Source organism: Eptesicus fuscus, chromosome 5, assembly GCF_027574615.1.
Source record: "Eptesicus fuscus isolate TK198812 chromosome 5, DD_ASM_mEF_20220401, whole genome shotgun sequence".
In the NCBI taxonomy this organism is placed as follows: domain Eukaryota; kingdom Metazoa; phylum Chordata; class Mammalia; order Chiroptera; family Vespertilionidae; genus Eptesicus; species Eptesicus fuscus.
The window spans coordinates 29,333,337-29,359,181 of record NC_072477.1 but is presented as its reverse complement, the minus strand read 5'-3'; the positions used below and the strand labels follow the sequence as shown (position 1 = coordinate 29,359,181).

General features: G+C 41.6%; 1 protein-coding gene and 1 pseudogene across 2 annotated transcripts in view; one reads left to right on the top strand and one right to left on the bottom strand.

The window, feature by feature from the left end:
- The first annotated feature begins 11,384 nt into the window (after window positions 1–11,384).
- FUT8 (fucosyltransferase 8) overlaps window positions 11,385–25,845 on the top strand; it is a 214,005-nt gene continuing 199,544 nt past the window's right edge. For both annotated transcript variants that reach the window (XM_028141574.2, XM_028141569.2), the window contains exon 1: window positions 11,385–11,764. The gene's annotated coding sequence lies outside the window, so the exon portion shown is untranslated. The remainder of the gene's footprint in view (window positions 11,765–25,845) is intronic.
- On the bottom strand, window positions 12,948–13,378 carry LOC103283906 (oligosaccharyltransferase complex subunit OSTC-like; annotated as a pseudogene).

Genomic DNA, 25,845 nt, shown 5'->3' with positions numbered 1-25,845 from the left:
TTACCTCTTGCTTCCCTCGTGGCAAGATAAATCGCTATTGACACCCTCCACATAACTAGGACCCAATCAGAGGTAAGAGCACAGCTGAATTCTCGCTATGCTGCAGAGCCAGATGGAGGCACAGACTATGGAGTGAATTAACTCAAGAACAACTGGGAGATAAACCCTTTTACCACCTGCCCCCTAACCTCCCCCCGCCCCCGCTCTGCCCCCAATAATCCAGATGGAGGTGACCTTATAAATGATGGAAGTTGAGCCTTTTAATTTGGATATTAGAAGAAAAGGTGACTCCAGAAGGCTGGAGGACTTTAAAAAATTCCATAGTATGGAAATTCTTGGAATGAGTGAAGGTGGAGGTTCCATAAGCTAGGTCAATGAATGCTGGATATGAGATGGGGTGCACCTGCTATGTGGCATCAGGCTGAGGGAGCTCCTGGCTTACGCCATGCTATCTTCCAGAGCTGGAGAACATGGAGTTGAAAAGACACATATGTGCCTGGTCAGTGTGGTTCAGTGGTTGAGCATCGACCTATGAACCAGGAGGTCATGGTTCGATTCCTGGTCAGGGCACATGTGTGGGGTGTATAGGTGGCAGCCAATCAATGATTCTCATCATCTCTCTCTCTCCCCTGCCTCCCCTTCTTCTCTGCAATCAATAAAAATATATTTTAAAAAAGGGAAGGGTAGTGATTGGTATGCATAGGTGGATTTGTTCACGGAGTTGCAGAGGGTCTGGGAGACCATGTAAGGATTTTGGGCTTAATTCATGAAGTAGTGGGGCTCCTTTTGGGGTTTCTGTACAGGAAATGACATGATTATAGTTGTGCCTTAGGAATATTAATCAGGCACCTCTTTATAGAGTTATTATGAAGGGAAGAAAGTGAAGACAGGGTAATCAGCTGAGAGGGGATACAGTTAGGGCTCCTGCTGGTCCATATGGCATGTGTATGTGAATTACCAAAGGCACCTTCCCTGGGGGGATGCAGATGATGGCACTCATTTGGCAAAAGACTGCGCCAAGTAACATGGTTTGATAACTAAATCAAAGGCTAGATTTCGCCCTTCAATGTCCTGTTGGTCAGTATAGTAGTTGGTTAATTAATACTAATGGCTTAATGCAATAAAATATTTATTTCTTGCTCATGTCCCAATCCAATGCCTGTAGGGTAGCTCTCCTCCTAGTGGATGTTCAGGGATTTAGGGTACCTATTTTTACCTTATAGTGAGACCACCTAGAATATTTACCCTCCATGATCACCAAGCAGGAGAAGAAAGAGCTGGAGGTTCTCCCAGAGGCACTTTTGACCAGACTTGGAAGTGACTTACATCACTTCTGTCCACATCCCGTGGCTAGAACATGCTCCAACCTGATTACCAAATAGGCTGGGAAACCTAAAGGAGGACAGGAACTTGAGCTGCTCCAAGTTTAGAAAGCACTGGAAGATGATTCTAGCATCTTTGGAAAAGATTGTAGGGATAGTAGAGGAAATCAGATACACTCTTTTCAGTTTTCATTTTGACTATAATAAAAAGAATAACTTTTCTCTCGTGCAAAGAAATTTAATGAGTATTTGCATCTAGCAGTTTGGGGTTTCTAGAACTGTATTTGTGCAAAATGATGACTCATAAATACAGGAGGGACTTGAAGACATTGTGTGGTCCATGCTACTCTGTTAGAGCATGACAGACATAAGCCTAAAGCCATTTTGAAAACATACACATGAGTTAGTTTCTACCTGTTAAAATTTGTCCTACTCCATTGACTGTGATACTGGAGTTCTAGATGTGATGAATATAAAATTTACCCCAGGTCCTTTCATGAGCAAAATGGTTAGTGATCATTGGGATACAGTGAAGGAAGGATAAAAACTTTCCTACCACAAAATCAAAATAATCTGTGTGCAACTCTGTTTACCAGAGCTTCAGTTAGCCTTCCTGTTACCAAGTTAAGCTCATGGAGGACAAAGATAGTCTTTGAATACTTAAAATACTATTGCATGGTCTCAGATAATTAAAACAGACCCTTGACTAATCAGAATTTTGCCATACTGGTGAACATCAGCTGTGATTTATAGCCAAGGATATTTTACGTACAAGGTCATGAGGAATCATAACTATAAGGCAGAGTTTAAATAAATATTCCCGACTTATCAGTATGGTATCCATGTATCTTAGACTTTCCAGGAAAACTCAGATTTTAAGTATTAGATTTAGTTTTACTTCATTTGGTGAGAAAAATATGGTCCCCACAGCCATTTCTATATGGGATGAGCTGGTAAATGCAATCATTCTAAGTTGTGGAGGAAAGCTAATCAAGTACATCTTTGTCTTAGAGACACACAGAATATTAAAAGTTAAAGAGCTGCATAAATGATTTTATTAGGCCCTTATTTTAAAAATGAAAAATATTCCTATAAAAGGGAAAACAAAGCTAATTGGATTTCTTCAATTATATAGCAATGTGGACATAAGTTATATAAGGTTTCCTCTGATGCTTGAAAAAGTAGCTATTAGAAGGTATTTGAACTTTCTTGGAATCCATTTTAGAGGGATGAAGAAAGTTGTAGAAAATTGAAGGGGAAAGCAAGAGTCAGGAGTATAACAGGGTATCTGAAATGTCAATTCTTATGTCTGCTCCCTCCCACTTCTACTAAAGAGTCTGCAATGCTCAAGCCCATAGTCCCTGCTGAAGGGGCAGCAACCATCACCTTGCCACAGAAGTCTGGAACAGAATTAATACCTGACTGAAGGCCAGATGACCTATGATGTGACTTAGTAGAAAAAGATTAAGACCCAACAAGATTTCCCTCTCTGGAGAACGTGTACCAAGAAACTGAGAATTAGATAGTTAAGATTGTGTCATGCCATGAAAAAGATGAAATGATAAGAAAACAAAAATTACGAGCAAGCAAAAATCTAAAGGTGGAATAAAGAATGGGAGTCTGGCCCCACCAGTGTGGCGCAGTGGTTGAGTGTAGACTTATGAACCAGGAGGTCATGGTTTAATTCCCAGTAAGGGCACATGTCCGGGTTGCTGGCTCAATCCTCAGTAGGCGGCAAGCAGGAGGCAGCCAATCAATGATTCTCTCTCATCATTGAGGTTTCTATCTCTCCATCTTTTTTCCTTTCTGAAATCAATTAAATATATATATGAATGGGAGTTTGTTGGTATGGAGAGAAGAGCAGAAAATGACCTGGGGGAATGTGAGAAAGATGGAAACCTGGAGGAGCAGGTCTCCAGTTGCCTCAGTATCTGATGGCAGTTCAGCCCCAGGTAAGTTTCAGTTAATGTGTTTTGAACTGAAAACAGTTCAAAGTCCTCCTTTCTTTGAAGTAACTTGAGTTACTTGGTTCCTTGCACCTTAAAGAGCTCAAGTAAGTTGGATGGACTTTTCAGCCATTTGACATGTCAGTGTAAGAGCCCAGACAAGTAGGAGTATATTTTAAACTAAATGATCAGCCTTGAAATAAATATGTTAGCTCCACTTGACTTTATGTGAATGACAAGTCTACTTGTAAATTGTGTCAACACAATTTATAGTGGGTTGTTTTAGGACCTTTACTCTTTGTTTTAAATACCAACAGTTGTGTTATGGCATGTACCACAGACCTGAAATGGCATTCAGCTTTTGGTCCCAGAAACCTTGTCAATCACCTATTTCTTTTTCATGTTATCTTGACTCTGGATTTAGATCAGATAGTAACAATAGTGTCCACAAAGGTTTGCTTTAGTTTAGGTTTTTTGTAGAGCTATAAATGGTCCATGAAGTCACCTGTCAGACATCATGTCCAGGCAACAGAATGGAGAGAAGTGGTAAGAAGGGTATAGCCCCTTCCTTTAAAAAAAAAAAATATTTTTTTTTATTGATTTCAGAGAGGAAGGGAGAGGGAGAGAGAGATAGAAACATCAATGATGAGAGAGAATCCTTGATCGGCTGCCTCCTGCATGCTCTACACTGGGGATTGAGCCTATAACCTGGGCATGTGCCCTGACTAGGAATTGAACCGTGACCTCCTGGTTCATAGGTCCACACTCAATCACTGATCCAGAGTGTCCGGGCTCCCCTTCCTTTTTATTATGTTTTTTAAAACCAGAAGTCCCACACAACATTTTTGCTTAGATATCAATAGCCCAAATTTAGTGGCCACACCCATGCAAGGTTACTGGAAAGCATTATATTTTAGCTGAGTGGTAATAGGACCATCTAAAACTTAGGGGTTGGTTATTATGGAAGAATAAAAGAATAGATATAGGTAGGTAATTTGAAGTTTCTGTCACAGGTACTTTATATATAGTTGGTATTTGATAAATATTTCTTGATTAATTTTTATAAACTTGATGAACATATTCTTAGAGGTATCACTCAAGTTGTTAATAAAGATCATGGATCCAATAATTTTCCCTCTTCTTATTGTTTACTTTATAGTAACACTAATGGCCCAGTGCACAAATTCGTGCACATTGAAAGGAAATTATTTAGAAGAAATATTTTAATATCACTATTCTCCCTTTCTCTATAATAGAAGTGTCAACCAAATTAACAATCGACAATGACAGATGGAAACATGTGTGCAACTGGCACCAGTGAGAGCTTTATATGTATCGTGCATAAGCAAGTCAACTTAGCCTTTTATATTATAGAATAAACTTGCTTTATTAGACCTGCTTTCTGATTTAGCAAAACTTTTTCCAGCCCAGTGAAGCACCCCAACTTCTCTTTCAGGTAACTGTCAGCAACACAGCAGTAAATATCAACATGAAGCGGATTATTATTGTAGATCATGCAGGGAGAACAAAGGGTAAAATACTTAACTGCAGCAATGAGCAATGTTTGACTATATTCTGTGCAGTGAGAAAACCTGAAGTCATTTTCAAGATCCACCATTTCTTACTTCTTTTCAGTTGGGTCAAGTTTCTAAGCTTTCTAAATCTCTGTTTTCTGGCTAATGAAAAGAAAATAGGATTCCACCGAGTCTCCTATCTACTTACTCCAGGACTTCTGTGAGGATCAAATGAGATGAGGCACGTGAAAAAGCTTCACAGACATTTGGTTATAGTGTGAAGTGTTTCCACCTGGCTATAAAGCAAGTCGTGTTCCTGGGCTGAAGAAACTGCAAGGAGGCTAGTCCTCACTAGGGAGAGGAAGTGGTGTTGCTATGTGACATCATTACCCGGATGGTTGGACAATTAGCATATTAGCCTTTTATATAGATAGGTAATAAAACATATCATTGCATTAATTGCACCTCAAATAAATCCATCAGGAATTATTGGGGATTAATATTGGAAGGATATGGGAGAAACCCTTGGAAGAGACAAACCTAAGCAGAAAGAAAGACAGAGATTTGTCAATGGCCAAGAAAACCTGGAACTGAGAATTCCAGTAGGTATCATAAAGATATATTCTTCACCTTCTCTGTTTCCCTCTGTCCATTGACTTTATTCTCTCAATACAAAATGTGCATTTCCACTTGGCAAAAAACATGTCCAGTGACATATTTCATATTTTATATCTAGGTGAGGCTTGAGATGACCTCTCTTCCAAAATCTAAAAATCTTGAAGGAATGGCTACACTGGCCCATCTTGGGTCATGTGTTCTGCTCTTGACCAATTAGCTGTGGCCAAGGAACAATTAGTAGTAACATGGTTTCTTTTGCTGCCATAATGTAATAGAAGTGTGGAAATGGGAGGAGTTCCTATAGGAAAGGTGGATGCTGGCTATACAGTTGTATAGGCTATCCTATAATTATACATGATGAAAAAACACACAGGTCAATGGTCTGAATTATATGAATGATAAAGGAGAACAGGATCAATCTTAATGTAAAAAATTGACTTAGCTATGAATAAACATCATTTGATAGAGCTGCAATATATAGAATGTTTACTATGTTAGGCATTATGCTAAGAGTTTTTTTATATGTTGAGTCATTTATTCCTCACAACTCTATGAGCTAGAGACTATTGTCCTCTATAGATGGGAAAACCAGAGCTTAGAGAGCTTATGTAACTTGTCCAAGATCATATAGCTAGTAAGTAAGCTATATTTGTCTTAAGTTCAAAGTTTTTAACTACCAGGGCAATATACTGTCTCATTCCCTACCTTGAGTGGAAAATTATGGTCATTTTTAATGAAACAATTAGTAGTTTTTATTTTTTCCCTCTCAGTTCTGCCATGGCAAGCCATATGAACTTGATAAATCTTATACTGTGTCTGGGTTTTAGTTTCTTCATCTGTAAAAAGATTGGGTTGAATCAAACTACTTTTTTCCCCTTGTTAGTGCAGGTAATATTTTATTTCTGAAGACAAGAGGGTGAGCTTTATATTTTTTAAATTTTAATTCATTGAATTTTTTTGAATGCTTCTTGAGTTAGATTTATGTTAGGAAACCTGATGAAATTAAAGATGTACAAAGATAAACACATATTTCTGCTTGCCATGTTATGGAGAAACAAACAAACTGAATTATTAGTTTGCAGAATTAGAAGTCTAGAGAGGAATAGACTTCAAGAGCAATATAGCCATCAGATCAATCATATCATCAAGGGTTTTTTCTCTGTTTGATCAATTACTCTTGTGGCAATCTGGGTTATAGGCTGATTTGCTCATACCTGGTAGGAAAGAGAATCCTTTTCTCTAAGTATGGATTAAAAATCTTTCCCTTTTGTCTGATTGGGCCAGTTTACTACAGGACTATAATGGTTTTCAGGTGTTTTAATTAGAATAGTCTAGGACCTAGCATAACTTATTTTCTAGGTCATACTGAAGTAAAAAAAAAAAAAAAAAAAAATTAAAAGAAAAAAAAAATCCCTAAACAACAAAGATGTATTTATTACTCAAACCAACCATCCTGACTTGATGAGAGTGAGAGGTGGGCTATTCTACATTATTCTTTCTTGGGGATCTAGGCTGACAAAAGCTTTATCATCTTCAACAATACTGGTCTTGAGGCTGTGGCAGAGTAAACACTGTAAGAACTTACACTTGCAATTAAATGTTCTACCTGTAAGTAACACATATCACTTCTACTCACAACCCACTACATACTAGTGACTATAACTAGTTACATGGCCCAGCCAAGAACAAGAGGCGGGGGGGAGAAGGGGGCGGGCAGGGATGTACATGTGAAAATGTGACAGGGTAAGCATTACAAATCTCTATTATACCAGGGAATTCATTTACTGATTGACTCAGGCTAACTGAGTTGCCCTTTTGTAGCTGGAGGTTGGATAGTTACCTAAAAACAAACAAACAACAAAACAAAACAAGCAACTCAATAAGGAAAATTTAGGAGTGGATGTTGAATAAGAAATCAAGTGTGAACTATATGATACTTTATCCCAAAGGAGAAGAAAGAAATTTCAGCCAAGGAGGCAAGTTACAGGGAGGGATAGCTTGGCAAGTTTCATCAGCCTCTAAATCAATCACTTCATTTATTCTTCTGATTGGAAAGATTGGCTCTGGCTATTTAATGAGTGGGTGTAGATCAAGCATGTCAAACTCGTGGCCCGCGGGCCACATGTGACCCATAATGAATATTTTTGCGGCCCAGCCAACATAACGGTATGTAAGAAACGTTTTAATAAAAATTTCATAATTTAATTTTTACAATATCCTGTTATATGTAATTATTAATAACGAACTACAACTTTCACTAATGACTGATTACTATAATCATGTTGCATTCATTTCCATTACTCGCCTGCATCATTTCTCTCCACTAATACTAGCAGCAAATATTTTAGCAGCCGATGGCCGCGTCATTAGTTTGTACTGACTTGTTTGGTGTGCGTAACAGGAAATATTTCGCTTTTGGAGAACAAGAAAAATAGGTTTATTTGTGTTACACTTATTAATTGGTGCAGTTATTCAGTGTCTGGTAAGTTAATGTTCAAGAAAAAATATTAATTTTTATTAAAATGTTCTATTATTTTATGTTAACGATTACTCATTTATTTCAGCCCTTTGAATTCAGCATGTCTCTACCAAAATAAACCTACATTTATATGAAAATTGAAGCTTTTGTTTTTTTGTGGCCCACATAAACTTAAACCTTGTTTATTTGGCCCGTTATTAGCCTTTGAGTTTGACATGCTTGGTGTAGATAGACAATTTCAACTTAAAGAGATGGCTCAAAAGTAGCTTAAAACCTTTATTGAATTTGAAAATATAGGCTGTTTTTTTATATTTCATTGTTAGTTACTGTCAAGCTAGCTAGATTTATAATTTAGGACTGGCAAACAACTAAAATTTACCTAGTTCAATCCCTTTATTTTACAGATGAGAAAACTTAGAGCGAAATGGGTAAAATAATTTTCTCAAGTTCACACCTTCTTGTATGTAGCAAGAACAGTGCTGTCCTTTGGGTGTTCACAACTTTGGAAATGTGGTAGTGTTCACTAATTTTGACCTCAATAAAATGGCTACTCAGGCACTCAACTTTCATTTTGGTATTTTCCATTGTCTAATGGTTGACTCCTTCTTGTTCCACCCACAAGACCTGCACAGCTCTGGTTGATGACTAAGAATTTGATGCAGGCTGTGTAAAAAAATGTATGTATTTAGAAGTTTCTATTAGTTCTCAGTATAATGTTATAAAGAATATTTTTTACAGTGTTTCGCTGAGCAGAACTTTGTAAGTTTTTGCATCAGCAAAAATAGGTCTCAAGCCTAGTTGGTGAGGGGGTGGTGGTGGAGGAAGTGGTGGAACAATTCTACTTTCTTAAGCAAATACCTGAAACTAGGAGTGATGTGAGGCACAGACAGACAGCTGGGCTGAGAAGAGAGAGTGAGAGGGCCCAGCAACAGAGGGAGGCTGGAGCTTGTGGAGAAAACAAACTTTAGCAGAGATGTGTTCTGGTAGCCAGTGACATAGATAGAACCTTTGGGGGACACTTTCTGTCAGAAATTTAATCTGTTAAGAGAAAGGCCGAGTTTTAGTAATATTCCTCTCTGGAGAGAGTAAAAGAAATGTGTTTTTTAAAAGCAGGGACTGTTGTGAATTTTTTGTAAATTCATTACTGGCCTGGAACTTAATGTGTAGTTTGTTCTCAAAAGTCAGTTATTTAACTAATACTTCCAGTTCTGAGGTGGTAGCTAAATTGTAGGCATGCTCTGAAAAGGGACTTGATAACAGTGTTCTGTCACAGGCTGAGAAGCACATTGACTCAGCAGAGCATAACTGAAATCGCTTAAGATCTAGTTTCTGAATATGTGCTAGAGACACTAGTTATTTGGTATTTTAATATATATTATACTGCGCTATAAAAATGCACTAAATCTTGAACAAACATTCCTTGGGCAGATTTTTCTTTTCTTTTTGAGCAGGAGTTTGAGAAGATAATTATTTTAATGCCTAGGTTTCTGGAAAGAAAAAAATGAAGGCCAGATTAAAAAAAACACGATGTTTTCAGGCAAATGTAAAGCTTTGAACTTGGAGATCTTGAAATATTCTACAACGTAAGCTTTAAACATTCTTGCTAAAATACTTCTACTAGTAAAACTGCTGTTAAACTAAAAAGTGAATATCTGCCTCACTTCTGACTTCTAAAAATTATCTAGAGTATGACTGATAAGACTTTGGCCTGTAATCCATCTTACTCTGGCATAAGCCTAAAATTTCTGTTCCTTTCCAACAACCATAGCCTGCAACCCTTATAGCGGATTTTTGTTCTGTTTACTAGTATAAGCTTAGTGCAGAAACGGCCTCAGTGGAGGAGAGCAACCACACATTCAGTAAATGATTGTTGAATGATGACTAAGCTGAGCTGGAACACAATTCTGGCTCTGCCAGTGTATTTTTTGACCTTAGACTAGTCACTCTACTTTTTTTTTTTTTTAATTTTCCCTTCTTACAGGGAGATCATAATAAAAATAACTGTAAACTACTTCGTGGAGAGCTTTTATTTTAAAGGGCTGTCAATAAATACCGGAGTCACAAGGTCTCACAATCCTCCCTCAGAAGCTAAGTTTATTGAGAGATAGGGAACTTTTTTCTCCTTTGAAATCAGCAGTATCTTATTTGTGTTTCTGGAGTACAGTTCCTGGCCTTTAAAAAAAAATGACTCCGTAAATACTGTATATTTATGAATGTTATGAGGCAGATAACAGTCTTGGCAGCCCACTGCCTCTTAAATCTCTTTTCTGCGATCCTTTTCACACTCAGCATCTAAAAGGCCGCCGCTATTTGCTCTAGGATATGTACCCAAGGCATTTACTTAAAAAACACCCAAGTCCAGAGGAAGAATTCGTCTGTGTTTTAGGGCATCATTTCGCTTTTCCGCAGCACTGCACCTCAGGCTTGGGATCTGGGTCCGGAGGCACAGGGAAGAGTTCGGTAAAGGAAGCTCATCTTCCCGCCTTCTGATTGGTCGGCTCGCACTCCACTCACGCAGCTCGCGTCTTTGATTGGCCACCGTGGCACCCCCCTCCCCCCCCACCTCGGCTCGCGACTACTTTGTGTGCCCGGCCAGCGCGCTCAGGTCCTGGGTCCCAGCTCGCCGTCGGGGCTGGTGTGAACTAGCTCTTCGGCCCACTGCTCTGCATCGCGGGCGGCAGGACTTTCCCGAGTCCGAGCGGGTAGGAAGCATCCCAAGGAAAAGCCCCCCACCCCTCCGTTCCGTGTTCTCTTTCCCGCACTGAATAAACTTCCGCCTCATTTGAGGGGCTGTCGCAGCCGCGGGCCGGGGGAGAGGCCAGACAGCGCATTCAGGCCCTCGTGGGGGATCTTTACCTCCGGCGAATGTGGAAACATAGCTCTCACGAGAAAGTAGGGCTTCGCCAGTCCATTTTGGGTGCGTGCCAGTCTACGTTCGCGTTGCAAGCTGCAGCCGGGCAGCAGCGGTCATCCCTAACAAGTGGCAAAGAGTCCGCTTCCAATCTCTAGTACCTAAGGTGCTCCTTGGGGCCGCGGCTGAGCTGGCACGGGCCAGTCGGTCCCAGCGGTCGAAAACACGGAATTCCCTGGAGGTGGCGCTCCCGGGAATGGGAAGCCGCCTAGCCTCGCGCCCCCCTCAGCCTCCGGCCTTCCAGCGGTAGAGGGCGGCCTACGCGCGCGTTGGAGCCGGCGCCCGCGCGCGCAGCTGCTGCACTGCTGGAACTCTCCCGGTCCGCTGTGGCCCGGGGCGCTCCTGCCCCAGGATGCTGCGGCGAGCGATCCAAGGGCGCAGCGAAAAGGGGGCGGGGAGAAGCCCTGGCACATGCCTGGGTCGCCGTAGGTGGCAGGGGCCGGCGCATGCGCGCCCTCTCCCAGGAGCCGGGAACGCTGAGGGGCGCGCGCCCCCTTCCGCGCGCTCACGCTTGCGCTATCCTGGGTTTCCCCGCCTGCTCTCGTTGTCAGAGCCGCCCCGGCGCGTGCGCGCGCTATCTCCGGCCGACCGGAGTGGTCGGGCTCCCTCCGCTCCAGGCCCCCGCCCCTCGCCGCCCCCTCCCAGCCCCCAGGCAACCCGTCTCCTTCCTCTCCTCGCGGAATGGGGCCGGCGCTGCTCGGGGTCGCGCGCCCGAGACCCGGCTCGCGCTCGGTCTCGCGCTGTCAGCGACTGTCCAGCTCGCGCCGCCTCGCGCTCTCCCTCAGTCACTGGCGCCGGAGGCTCCGTTAAGCGGCGGCGGTGGTTCCTGTTTCCGTTTCTTCCTCTCCCTTCAGTCGGTAGTAGCATCCTCCACCCAGCCACTCCTCCCACTCCCCTAACGGAGGGCAGCTGCGGCTGAGGCTGTGGCGGCGGCGACTGGGGAACAGCGGAGACCGCCTCTGCTCCCGCCTCGGGTAAGGGGGTGTTAGGGGGGCCGGGCCCCGCGCGCCTCGGGGTCTGAGGCTGGGCAAGCGCGGGATCCGACGGGGCTCCGGGGATGTGACCGGAGGCTGTCGCTACTCTTCTCCCCCCAGGCGATCCCCGGGCCTGTTGCTGCAAGTGCTGCTGCTTATCCAGCCGCTCCGGGAAAAGTGGGGAGGGAGCCCCCGGGACGCTCCGGCGGGTGCCTTTGCGCGGCCGGGAGGGCGCGGGCAGGGGGTGAGGGGCGCCCGCCGCCCGGGCCGGGACCCGGAGCGGTGCGGCCGCTGCCCTCGTGTCGCGCATCCTTGGACAGGGCAGGGGCTGAAGCCGAGGAGAGGAGAAGAGATGGGGGGCGGGGTAGGAGGTGTCCCTCTCCTCCACACCTCCCTGCCCTTCCGTGGGCAGTTCTGTCCCTGTAGTCACCGGCTGTGAGGAGGAGGATGCCTGTGCGTTACGGGCTTTTGAGAGGGGTTCTTGGGCTAGAAATCTGGGAGTGGACCTATAGAAAGATCCACTCCCAGCGAGGGGGTAATGCCTGGGCATTTAAGGGCATGAGTGCCCCTGCACCTCCACACACACCCCCCCTCCCCATTTGATGTGGAAACGATGAGCTGGTGGCTTTTGAGTATCTAAACTTACTTGGGAGGTTAAGTGAGTCTTGACTAGTTCAAGGAGGTTTGTCCTGAAAGAGGGAATAGATTGTAGGTCGCAGCACCTGTGCTCTCACAGTGGGGACTGCAATCTTTAGGAACACAGAACGTCAGGGACGCAGTGTATTTCTTAAGTTCAATGACAGTGTCGTGGTTAGCTATCCTTGGTGAGCTTTTAGCGTTTTGCCATATATTAGCTTGCTTGCATGCTTGCTTGCTTGCTTGCTTATTTATTTATTTATTTATTTATTTATTTATTTTAGTTGTAGAAATGGGAGTATATTTTCTTTAAAAATTAAAAACTGAAAAAGACTTAACATCAGTGGTGTGCCAGTATAGGTCGGCAGGAAAATAAAACACTGATAAGCTTGTCTGTTTGATACCAAGAAGATAACTCTAGTCCGAGCTTGAATATGCTTCCTATGTTTTCTGCTGCTTTTCATTCTTTTCCATATTTCATATCAGAGGATTGATACAGTCTTTAAAACTTCATTAACAGGAACAAATCCATTATCCACAATTCTTCTCAAAAGGCACTCGAACCCATCAGATAGCCAGGCAGTTGCATTCTCACGAGTACTCTATCCATGAAAAGAAACTCAATAAGACACAGACGAATCCAATGAATAGAAGAAGACATCTATTGAGTTTTGGAATGTTTGGTGCATTTGGATTGGTCTAGGTTTATGAAACCTAACCCTCCCATTGTAAACAGGATTCGAGTCCTTCTATAATATATTGTCCGTTTACTCTGTAGGCCAGGAAAGCTACTGGTCTCTAATGCCATGTTCCTCAGTCATAGAGCCAACACTCTATTTCTCTGGTGATGAGGAAGTAAGACACTACCACTAGAGTGTACGTTGTCATGGCCGAGGACATGTGCATACAGGATGGCTTCTTCAGCTTCAGGTTGGGTCATTCCAGCACTAAGAATGGGGGTCAGTACAAAGTCTCCATGTTGGTGGTGGCAATAGCAGCTCTCCGTCTCCATATTAGCTTTTTGATTGAGGCCTTGGATAAAGGCAGGGAGAGGTGTCATTCTACTTCCTGCATTTTAAACTTTTCACAGGTTACTGACTGAACTTTGGCTTGGCTGTCTTTAGAAACTGTAGGAAAGGTTTCATTATACTAGTTTTTGTTTGTTTTTTTTCCCTTGTTATTCTGGGGTTAAGTGCATTTTTATTTTCTTAATTTAAATTTTATGTTTTTATGCATAATTCTTTTAAAGGGTGCATCATATAGAAATCAATTTAGGAGAGAAATTATTTAAGCACCACAGAGCTACACTGAAATAATGGCGTAAGTTGTATTCTCCCTTCAAGTTAAAAACAACCTAAAATGTTATGCCAAAATAATAAGGACCTGTATGTTGCTATCCTTGTGAAATACACTATAAAATGTGTATAGAAAGTCTTGATTACTTGATTTAGAAATACAATAGTAAGAATAAGGTGGGAATTCAAACATTTGAATTGTGATTTTACAGTTTAATATTTAAAAATGTAGGGAGTTAGAAATGAGTAGAAGGAAAATAGAAGGGTAGTTTGGAAGCATGGATTTTCTTTTTGCTGCATTATAAATTGAGAATTCTACTTGAATTGAAGAGCTGAACAGCTGGAATGAAACTTGCATAGACTGCAGAAACATGCTAAAATGTATCTTTGATCAAGTATTAAGCTCACATGAAGAATATATTGTGGTTTATTAGGATAGTGGTTCAAAATAATTTCCATAAAACATACCACTACATAGATTTATTTTAGGATGTTCTTAAATTTTAAGAGTCACTTGAAGTTGTTTTCCTACAAGTCAGTTCTGTTTGAAATGTATAGGATTGAAAAAAATAATTCTGATTATATTCTGAAATGTTTGGATACAAATTTTAACTACATATTTTAAGGAGTTGGAATGTATTTAAAAGTGGTGAATTTTGAAATTTGCTAGTGGTTTGGAAAAACGTGTGTTCCTTGTTTATTTTTTTTTAAGTGCAGTTTATTAGTAGGTTGGTCTGGAGGGGGAGCTAGTGCCAAAGCAAAGCATAGCTTAATATGTTTGAACTTTTAAAATACCCCAAATCAGATTTTTATGACAAGAATAAACATACATTTATTTTTATTCTTTTTAGAGAGACTGGAAAGGAGGGAGGGGGAGAGAGAAAGAAAGAGAAACATTGATGTAAGAGAGACGCATTGATTAGTCGCCTCCCACATGCGTCTCTGACCTGGGCGGGGATTCAACCTAGATATCAGCTCTTGAGTGGGAATTGAACCCATGACCCTTCGGTGCAAGTGCCCGTGTTCTAACCATGAAGCAACACTGGCCAGGGTGAATCATACATTTTTATTGAAAATAGTAAGGGAATTGATATGGCATATATCTGTACATAGTTGTTTGTGGAGTATATATATATATATTGTGTATTACAAATTAGTTAAAATATCTTTTCATGATCTGAAATAATGGAAAGTTTAATGTTTAAGGTTTGTTGAATTTCTCATTTAAAATCTCTTGAAAATATGTCCCAAACTTAGAGTGTGTGATAGTAGTTTCTTAACCTTCTTGTGCAGTCATCAGAAGGGAAGGAGTATATCTTGACCCTTTGTGCATGTTACATGTTCTTAAATGTTTTTCATTGTAATATATACAGTCTTAAATATCAAAAAAGCTTCAAGTAGAGTCTAATATGTGCAAAGATATCACTTATGTAGTAACATAGATATTTATCAAAAGTAGGGGTACTTTCAATAAAGAAATAGATCCTTGAGAGATCTGTAGAGCAAGGATCCCAAGATCACTTATTAACCTCTGTCTCCTGAAATATGTAGAGCAGTGAGCCCAGCTGATCTACTAAATTCACGTTGTGCCTTTGAATATGAAGAAGTTTCTTTCTTTTTTTTTTGATCTATGGTACTTTATTTAGACGTTTCACCATTCACATTCTTCAAATTATAGGCTACAAATTGGTAATGTGAATATTAAAATCATTAGAATATTTAGTTTCTGAGGATAGTGGTTGAGCTGTGTGTTCTCTATTGCTCTTCATTATGTAAATAGAATCTCAATGCTGATAAAATAAAAAAAATAGATTCTTTGAAAGGAATGATAATATCTGTAAGAGAATAGTGAGGTGTTTACCATACTTAAGGGGTTAATGCTATAAATTAAACAGTTTTATGAGACATGCCAGAATATTTTTATGTAACTTTTACAATGTCTTTATTTTTTGGTGCCGAATCCCAGGAATGAACCATTACCATTTTAATTGTTATTTTTTGATTTAGTGAAAACTGCATTTAGTAAATCTCTTGGTTTAATTAAATGGTAAATCATATTTTAGCACATTTATAAAAAGTAAGAGTCTCCATTTATAATCATAAGAGTAAATATAAACATGTAAATAAATTTATTTTGTAAAAATGAAAACAAAACTAAGATTTTAAACAACTCGGAAAGCAAAGATGTTACTATTATAGTACTTTTATAACCTGCATCAATACTGGCCCTTTGGTACTTTTCAGCTGAGATACCTACTTTGTCTTCTGTTGTCAATAGTAGTATAGTAAGGGTTGCATTTAGAGGACCAATACAAGATTTCCTTTTAAAAGATTTTCTGCTTATATATATATTTTAAAAAATATATATCTTTATTGATTTTTAGAGAGAGAGGGAGGGAGAGGAAGAAAGAAATGGAAACATCAATGAGAGAGAAACGTAACAGTTGCCTCTTGCATGCCCCTCACCAGGGATTGAGCATGAAACCCCGGGCATGTGCCCTGACTGGGAATTGAACCAGTGGCCTCTTGGTGCATGGGTGGACTCTCAACCACTGAGCCACACTGGCTGGGCTGGCTTATATTTCTTTACCATAAAGTATATGATTTCGTTTTTGCAATTTGAATTGTTATTAAATTGTAGTTTGTTATAATGAGATATTAAGCATGTTTAAAAGTAAAAGATATTTACAAATGATTTTTTTGAAAACCTTTAAAAAATTCCCAATATAAGAAAATTATATGGGAATATATATACACTTAAGATGTATTTTTTAACAGATTAGTCTCAAGTCTCAACTTTACTTTCTCTTTATGTTCTATTCTCATGCCTACATCTTCCCTTCAACCACCTTCCATCATCCCACACTTTTCTCTTTGGAGTAATTAGGAATCAAACCAATGAAATGAACCATATCACTTCCCTGACATAGATTTTTTTCTTCCATGATTAAATAACTTTATATCAATCTGTACAATATTCTAAACATATAACCCATATAAACTTTATATGATACTGTTCTTTTTTTTTAATAGAAGGAGAGCAAATAGGGCTGATGGAGTTATGTCATGTATTTCAATATAAGAGTTACTTATCTATATATATAAAAGGCTAATATGCTAAGTGTCTGTCTGGGTAATGACATCACGTAGCAATGCCCGGCTTCCTCTCCCTAGAGTCTAGCCTCCTTGCAGTTTCTTTAGCCCAGGAACACGACTTGCTTTATAGCCAGGTGGAAACATTTTCCACTTTAACCAAATGTCTGTGAAGTGCCCATGCCTCATCTCATTTGATCCTCACAGAAGTCCTGGAGTAGGTAGAGAGGAGACTTGGTGGAATCCTATTTTCTTTTCATTAGCCTGAAAACGGAGATTTAGAAAGCTTAGAAACTTGACCCGACTGAAAAGAAGTAAGAAATGGTGGATCTTGAAAATGACTTTAGGTTTTCTCACTGTGCAGATTATAGTCAAACACTGCTGCAGTTAAATATTTTACCCTTTGTTCTCTCTGTGTGATCTACAATAATAATCTGCTTTGTGTTGATATTTACTGCTGTGTTGCTGACAGTTACCTGAAAGAGAAGTTGGAGTGCTTCACTAGGCTGGAAAAAGTTTAGCTAAATCAGAAAGCCGGTCTAATTAAGCAAGTTTATTCTGTATATATAAAAGGCTAAGTTGACTCGCACATGCGCGATATAAAGCTCTCCCTGGCACCATTCACATGCATGTGTTTCCCTCTGTTATTGTTGATTGTGAATTTGGTAGACACTTCTATTATAGAGAAAGGGTGAATAGCGATATTAAAATATTTCTTCTAATTAATTTCCTTTCAATGTGCATGAATTGGTGTACCGGGCCACTAGTACTCTTTATAAAAAGCAGAGCTAGCCCTAGCTGGTTTGGATAGAGCATCAGCCTATGAACTGAAGGGCTCCGGGTTGGATTCTGGTAAAGGGCACATGCCCGGGTTGTGGGCTTGATACCCAGTAAGGGGTGTGCAAGAGGCAGCCAATCAATGATTCTCTCTCATCATTGGTGTTTCTATTTCTCCCTCTCCTTTCCTCTCTGAAATCAATAAAAATATATTAGAAAACAAAACAAAACAGCAGAGCTATAGCATTACTTTCATTTAAATTTTCTTTTAAAAAGATGTAATTTGCCACCCTGGCCAGTGTTCTCAGTGGTTAGAGCATCAGTCCTTGCACCAAAAGATTTTGGGTTTGATTCCTGGTCAAGGGCACATAACTGGGTGGCAGGTTCCATCTCCACCCCAGTTGCTCGTGCAGGAGGCAACCAGTTCATGTCTCTCTTTCACATCGATGTTTCTCTCTCTCTTCCTCTTTCTCCCCCCTTCTCCTTTCCCTTCCACTCTCTAAAAGTCAGTAGAAAAAATATCCTTGGGTAAGGATTAACAAAACAAAACAAAATAAAACAAAAATATTTTATTTGCCAAAACCTAATACCTTACTCAGATACTACTTTTAAAGATTACCTTTTGTGATAGAGAATTTTTTTTTTGGTCAGAAAATGACATGTGAAAGGAAAAGGTTTTGAATTTTAAGGATTTTTATTTTAATTGAAAAATTATACCAGTATGAGGCAAGTACTGATGTAGTTTAAACTTACCTTTGCTATATTATTCTCTTTTCTTTTGTATTGGTTCTATGTTATAACCTCTTTATTGAAGCACTGGAATAAAACTTTTAAGATCACTACTGAGCCCTAGCCGGTTTGGCACAGTGGATAGAGCGTTGGCCTGTGGACCAAAGGGTCTGGGGTTCGATTCCAGGTAAGGGCACTTACCTCGGTTGCAGGCTTCTCCCCAACTGGGCCCTGGCCAGGGCGTGTGTAGGAGGCAACCAATCGATGACATCGATATTTCTCTTTCCCTCTCTCTTCCACTTTCTCTAAAAATCAATGGAAAAATATCCTGGGGTGAGGATGAAAACAAACAAACAAAAGATCACTACTGAAATGCTCCCTATATTTGTTGCGACCCACAGGTTGACAACCGCTAGCAGGGTCGCCTAAGACCATCGGAAAACACAGATATTTACATTACGATTCATTAACAGTAGCAAAAGTACAGTTATGAAGTAGCAACGAAAATAATTTTATGGTTGGGGGTCTCCCTCCCTCCCTCCTTCCTACCCTCCCTCCCTCTTTTTTTCTCTCTCATCAGTGAGAAAAACAAAACGAAAAGCCAAAGGGGAAATCTATAATAATAAAAGTGTAATATGCTAATTAGACTGGACATCCTTCTGGATGACCTTCCGGATGAAGCCAGGGCTGTGAGGGAAGTGCGGGTCCTGGGTGCCAGAGGGAAGCTGGTGCTGGCAGCAGGGGGAAGGAAGGCCTACTCTTGCACAAATTTCATGCATTGGGCCTCTAGTCAATAATAAAAGACAAAATCACACTTACCAGTTTTCCTTGTCATAGTCTTGATGAGCAGTTAGTGTAAATAAAGTTCATGTTATAAACCAGAGATTTTCAACCTTTTCATCTCATGGCACACATAAACTACTAAAATTCTGCAGTACACCAAAAAATACATTTTTTTTTTACTGATCTGACAAAAAGAAAGAGGTATAATTTTGATTGATTCACACCTGATGGCTATTTTTGTGTTGGCTGTTGTCATTTTTTTAAATTTGACAATTTAAGGGAAAAGAGGGCAGTGCCCCTGACTAAATGTGCAGGTATTGCATGTTTTAAAATTTTTTGTGGCACACCAGTTGAAAATTGATATTAGATGTAAATGGGGAAAGCTAATGTTTATTTTAGAATCTTAAGTTATGAGATATATTACATGATATGAACTTTAAATGCTATAACTTTCTGATTATAAATAAATAAAAGTAAAATGAAAATGGGAGATACTTCTATTTCATTTATCTCAAACATACTGTATAACTAAAATGAACCTGTTTTGTGTCTATGTAAATCTTATTCAATCAAGACTGTTAATGAACCATGAATGAATTTTAAATTTTTACTAATGTTGTGGCTGGTTATTTATATCATATCCCCTAAATGAGATATCAAATCTCATTAATACCTAGAGCCAGAATAAATTTGCCTTACTAAAAACAATATTTACAGACTATCAAATTGTAAAAGCATACCAGAGTTATTAAATAACTAGTTTTCCCGTTGCAGGAAAAATCCTGCAATAGGATTTCCTGCTGCACTCTACCCCGCCTCCGTTCCTCCCTTGCCGCCCGCCCCGCCTTCTCCTCCAGCCCGCCCGCGTTTCCATTCGCCCCCCCGGCCCCGCCTCCACCCCGCCCTTGTCACCCGCCCCGCCTTCTCCTCCAGCCTGCCTGCGTTTCCATTCGCCCCCCCGGCCCCGCCTCCACCCCGCCCTTGTCACCCGCCCCGCCTTCTCCTCCAGCCCGCCTGCTTTTCCGTCCCCCTGCCCTGACTTCGCTCCTCCCTTCTCCTCCCCTCCCCCCCTTTCGACGCTGTCTTGATATGCAAATTAGCCGCCATATTTGTTGGGGTAATTTGCATACTCATCCTGATTGGTTGGTGGGCGTGGCTTGGCTGATGGGCATGGCTTAGGTGTAGCGAAGGTGCGGTCAATTTGCATATTTGTCTATTATTAGATTAGATGTAAATCAACATTTCATAAGTTAGTTTTTAAAATCCTTTTTATAACTATCCTATCTAATAAAGAGGGAATATGCAAATTGACCGTCATGCCGTCGCAAAGATGGTGGTGCCCACAGAAATAGGGAGGGAATATGTTAATTGACTGCCACACCCTCAAAGATGGTGGGGCCCACAGCCACAAGATGGCGGCGCCCAATCCCCTCAGCCCCAATGGGGCGGCAGGTGTGCGGCATGGCCGGGCCCGCCCCCAGGTGTGTCCGGCTGCTCCATATGCCTGCCTCCAGAGCCCCCCGGTCCCCTCAGCCCCCCAGGTCCCCAGATGCCCAGGGCTGGCCCGAGGCGCAGGCAAGCCTCGGATGTCAGTTGCCTAGCGGACGCCCGAGACACAGGCCAGCCTCGGATTGCGGCTGCCCAGCCACCTAGGGCCGGCCCGAGATGCAGGCAAGCCTCAGATGGTGGCTGCCCAGCAGCCCAGGGCCGCCCGAGGCTCAGGTAACCAGAGCCAGCCGAGGCTTGCGCTGCTGGCATAGCAGCAGCAGAGGTGTGATGGGGGCATCGCCTTCCCCTGATTGCCGGGTCGCCTCCCGCCCCTGAGGGCTCCCAGACTGTGATAGGGGACAGGCCGGGCTGAGGAATCACCCCTCCAGTGCATGAATTTTCATGCACCAGGCCTCTAGTAAAAATATAATTGATTATAATATCTTGATTAGTGGTAAAGGTGGAAAATATAATTTGTAGCTTTTATATTATACTAGAGGCCCGGTGCACGAAATTCATGCACGGGGGTGGTGTCCCTCAGCCCAGTCTGCACCCTCTCCAATCTGGGACCCCTTGAGGGATGTCTGACTTCCCGTTTAGGCCCGATCACGGTGGCCTAAACGGGCGGTCGGACATCCCTCTCACAATCCAGGACTGCTGGCTCCCAACTGCTCGCCTGCCTCTGCCTGATTGCCCCTAACTGCTTCTGCCTGCCAGCCTGATCACCCCCTAAACCAGTGATGGTGAACCTATGACACGCGTGTCAGCACTGACATGCATAGCCATTTCTGATGACATGTGGCCGCTGAGGTGGCCACATGCCGAGGATGAAACATTTGCTGCTCCTGAGGATGAAACATTTGCGAAATGATGTTTTTTCCTCAAAGTGACACACTACCCGAGTTATGCTCAGTTTTTTGGTGAAATTTGACACACCAAGCTCAAAAGGTTGCCCATCACTGCCCTAAACACTCCACTGCCAGCCTGATCGACGCCTAACTGCTCCCTGGCTGGCCCGATTGCCCCTAACTGCCCTCCCCTGCCGGCCTGGTCACCCCTAACTGCCCTTCCCTGCCAGTCTGGTCACCCCTAACTGCCCTCCCCTGCCGGCCTGGTACCCCCCAACTGCCCTCCCCTGCAGGCCTGGGTCCCCCCCAACTGCCCTCCCTTGCTGGCCTGGTCTCCCCCTACTGCCCTCCTCTGCCGGCCTGGTCACCCACAACTGCCCTCCCCTGCCAGCCATCTGGTGGTGGCCATCTTGTGTCCACATGGGGGCAGCCATCTTTGACCACATGGGGCGGCCATTTTGTGTGTTGGAGTGATGGTCAATTTGCATATTACTCTTTTATTAGATAGGATCCATTCTTGCAGACCTCAGCTATACTTGGGGCAGTCAGTGAGGGGAGGAAGATAGAGAGAGGCAGAGGATTGTACTGGTTGATGAGCATGCCTTATTTGGAGGTGAGGGAGATTCTTTAGTTTTTCTCTCTCCTTCCACATTCTTCTACCTGTTTGTCATCTTTCCTCTCCCAGCAGTGGTAGCAAATGTGGGAGTTGACCATCTTTATAGGATTTTTTTTCTTAGAGTTCATAGAACATGTCCTGGTAAAACATTAGCTTTTTATATTACAACTAGAGGCCTGGTGCACGAAATGCATGCGGGGGTGTGTGTGACTGTCCCTCAGCCCAGCCTGCACCCTCTCCCCAGCCTGCACCCTCTCCAATCTGGGACATGCTTCTCACAATCCAGGACTGCTTCCAACCGCTTGCCTGCCTGCTTGCCTGTTTCCCCTAATTGCTCTGCCTGCCAGCCTGATCACCCCCTAACCACTCCCCTGCCAGCCTGATCGACTCCTAACTGCTCCCCTGCCGTCCTGGTCACACCTAACTGCCCTCCCCTGCTGGTCCAGTCACCCCATAACTGCCCTCCCTTGCCAGCCTGGTTGCCCCAAACTGCCCTCCTCTGCCAGCCTGGTCGCCCCCAACTGTCCTCCCTGCAGGCCTGGTTGCCCCCAACTGCCCTCCCCTGCTGGCCCAGTCACCCCAAACTGCCCTCCCCTGCCAGCCTGGTCGCCCCCAGCTGCCCTCCACTGCAGGCCTGGTCGCCCCAACTGCCCTCCACTGCTGGCTTGGTCCCTTCCAACTGCCCTCCCCTGCAGGCCTGGTCCCTCCCAACTGCCCTCCCCTGCTGGCCATCTTGTGGTGGCCATCTTGTGTGTTGGAGTGATGGTCAATTTACATATTACCTCTTTATTATATAGGATATATTTATTCTAATGGTTTTATTTCCTATGTAGGCAGTAGGCTAGAGACTAGAAGAATCACAGTAGGTATAGGGTTAAAACATTTTTTTTTTGCAAGGGTTAAGGTGGGAGTGGAGAATGTACACTGGGTCCTTTGTCACTTTTTTCAGCATGCTTTTAAAAAAATTAATTTAGAGAGAGAGGAAGGGAGAAAGAGAGAGAGAGAGAAACATTGATTGGTTGCCTCCTACAGTTCCCCTTCTGGGGATCAAGCCTGAAACCTGCATGTGCCCTGACTGGTGACCTTTTGGTGCATGGGACGATGCTCTACCAACTGAGCCACACCACTGGGCAGGGTGTAATATTATTTATTAAAACAAAGATTTTGTACCTCCATATAAAAAGGGATATGAGAGATGTTGGCTCATTGTTAAGGTGCCTACATTACTCACATTATTGTTCTACTTAATATTTTTTGTTGTTCACTTAATATTTAATATTATAATCCCCTCTTCCAATGTCCTGGAATGCATTCTTTTTCCTCCAGTGTTATTTCTGTCTTCATCTATGGAGTTTCTAACTGTAAGGAATTGTTTTTTAGAACATCTCTTCACTTTCTTCTGTGCCTCATTACAATAATATAATGTAAAAAACATATTGGCCAGTGTGGTTAGAGAGCCCGCACACTGAAGGGTCGTGTGTTTGATTCCTAGTCAAAGGCACATACCTGGGTTGCAGGTATGATCCCCAGCTTGGTCAGGGCGTGTGCAGGAGGCAACCAATCAATGTGTTTCTCTCACATCCATGTTTTTCTCTCTCTTCCTCTCTTTTCCCTCCCTCCCTCCCCCTATCTTCTTCCCTCTCTCCCTTCCTCTCTCTCCCTTCCCTCTCCCTCTCTCCCTCTCTCCCTTCCTCCCTTCCCTCCCTCTTGCCTCCCTCTCTATCTTAAAAAAAAAGCAGTGGAAAAATATCCTCCAGGTAAGGATTAAAAAAAAAAATACTGTCTTTGATGAGAACTAATTCCTGAAGTAAAATTAATAGCAATGTTCTCCAATCATGGGATTATTCGCAGGTTTAAGCCAGTTATTGTGAAAACTTCACAAGGAGAAAGCATGTATCTGATAATTAGGCCCCCTAATCATTTGGGATCTGACTGATTCAATTACTCTAGGACATGGAATTGTACTTGTACATGAAAGAGAGATATATTCAATAGAGATTGTTATATTTTTCATGCCTTGGCTTCTTTGAGTAACTACTTAATTCATACAGTTAACAAATGTCAAAAGATTGTAATTTTGAGAAAACCTGTTTAAAATTAGAGTTTAAGGGTAAACATTTCGCTTTCTTTTTAATAAGGTTTAGTGAAACTCTAGGGCTTAGGAAGGTGGTAATTGAAATTATTAAGGTCAAAAGGTCCCTTAGCCTTGGTAAACTGAACCTCAGCAGTATGAGAAATGTACATCCTGACTGCTTCCTCTGACATAGTTACAGATATCTGGGCCTCCATTAATTAAAACTCTGTTTATTTTTAAGGTCCAAACATAGAAGTATCAACTTGATACTTCTCATAGGTAGGTGTAAAGCATTCATAGGATGAGAGAGAATGTTATTTTTAGTTGGTAAGTAAACAAAGAATATACTGTCAGTGCTGAGTAAGCTGGAGATGTATGCTTACTAAGGTTGCAAAAATAATAACTAAAGAAACTTGCTAATATGCAATTAGGAATAGTTCCTCTTAATAAAAGACTCTATTAGTGTTTAAAATTATAATGGCATAAAGATATCATGAAAATGAAATAACCAAGGAATTTTGTTTTGGAGTAATTTGTCAGACCAGATAACAGATAAAAGAGCATATCTTCTATTCTATAACTTACTTAGAGAGGTACAGATCTTACATAAAAGGAAATAATGATCAATATCTAAAGTGTTTCATAGGAATTTTGCACATTTCCTATGTGTATGTATATTTGTGTCAGACCTGTCACTTCTGTTTCCATGGAAAATGTAAGGTTGGAAGGTAAGATACTTAACTTTTGGAAATTCTGAAGGGAAAAAGATCTGAAGTTTGGAAAAAACTGGTTTACTTGCGTTTTAGTGATACTTTGACATATTCTGAGTTCTACAGGCTTAACATTAAAATCTGAGTTCCTTCTTAGGATTTTTAAAAAATAATTTTATTAAAGTATAATTTACATACCATAACATTCACAGTTCAAGTTTTAGTAAATTTATATAGTTGTGCAACAATTATCACAATCCAATTTTGAAATACTTTCATCCTTGAGAAAGCTCCCTCTTGCCAGTTTTCCCAATCCCTGCTTCTATCCTCAGCCTAGGCAACCACTGATCTGTTTTTTGCCTCTATAGTTTTGCCATTTCTAGAAACTTGACATTAATGGAATCATACAATATGTAGTCTTTTGTGTCTGGCTCCTTTCATTTAGCATACTCCTGTTTAGTAATTTGAATGAATGGATAAGGTGGAAAACTTGGAATCAGGAGACTTGGATACTGGTGTTGGCTTTGCCATCAAATGTATGAACTTGGGTAAGCCACTTGCCCCTCTGGGCCTCTGCTTCTTTCTTCATAAAATGAATAATTTTGATTTTCTTCTATTCCAATTTTCAGCTGGGTAGACACTCACTGACTTTTTCCTAGAATGTATTTTAACTCTTCCCTTAAAAACTGTCACTATGTTGTGTTTTTGTTTTTTTTTTCTGAGTGAAAAACGAGGTGTATTGTCTAATAGATAATTCAACAATGGACAAAGTTGGGATTGTTTTGAGGAATCAAGATGGCTAATTAATGTTTTCATTGAGCATTTCTTAGCTTATGTGCAGAACGTTGAGAACAGAGAAAATCTTAAATGCTGAGTTAATAATAAATACTTTTGAAGAGAATAAAGGCCAAGTTGAATACTTCTCAGAGGTAAGGCTTCAAAAACAATTGAAGCTTCTTATGAACATAAGAAAAGACTATGCTTTTTAGTTTTGCTTTTTTTTGTTTGTTTTGGGAGTAGAAGGTCGGGTGA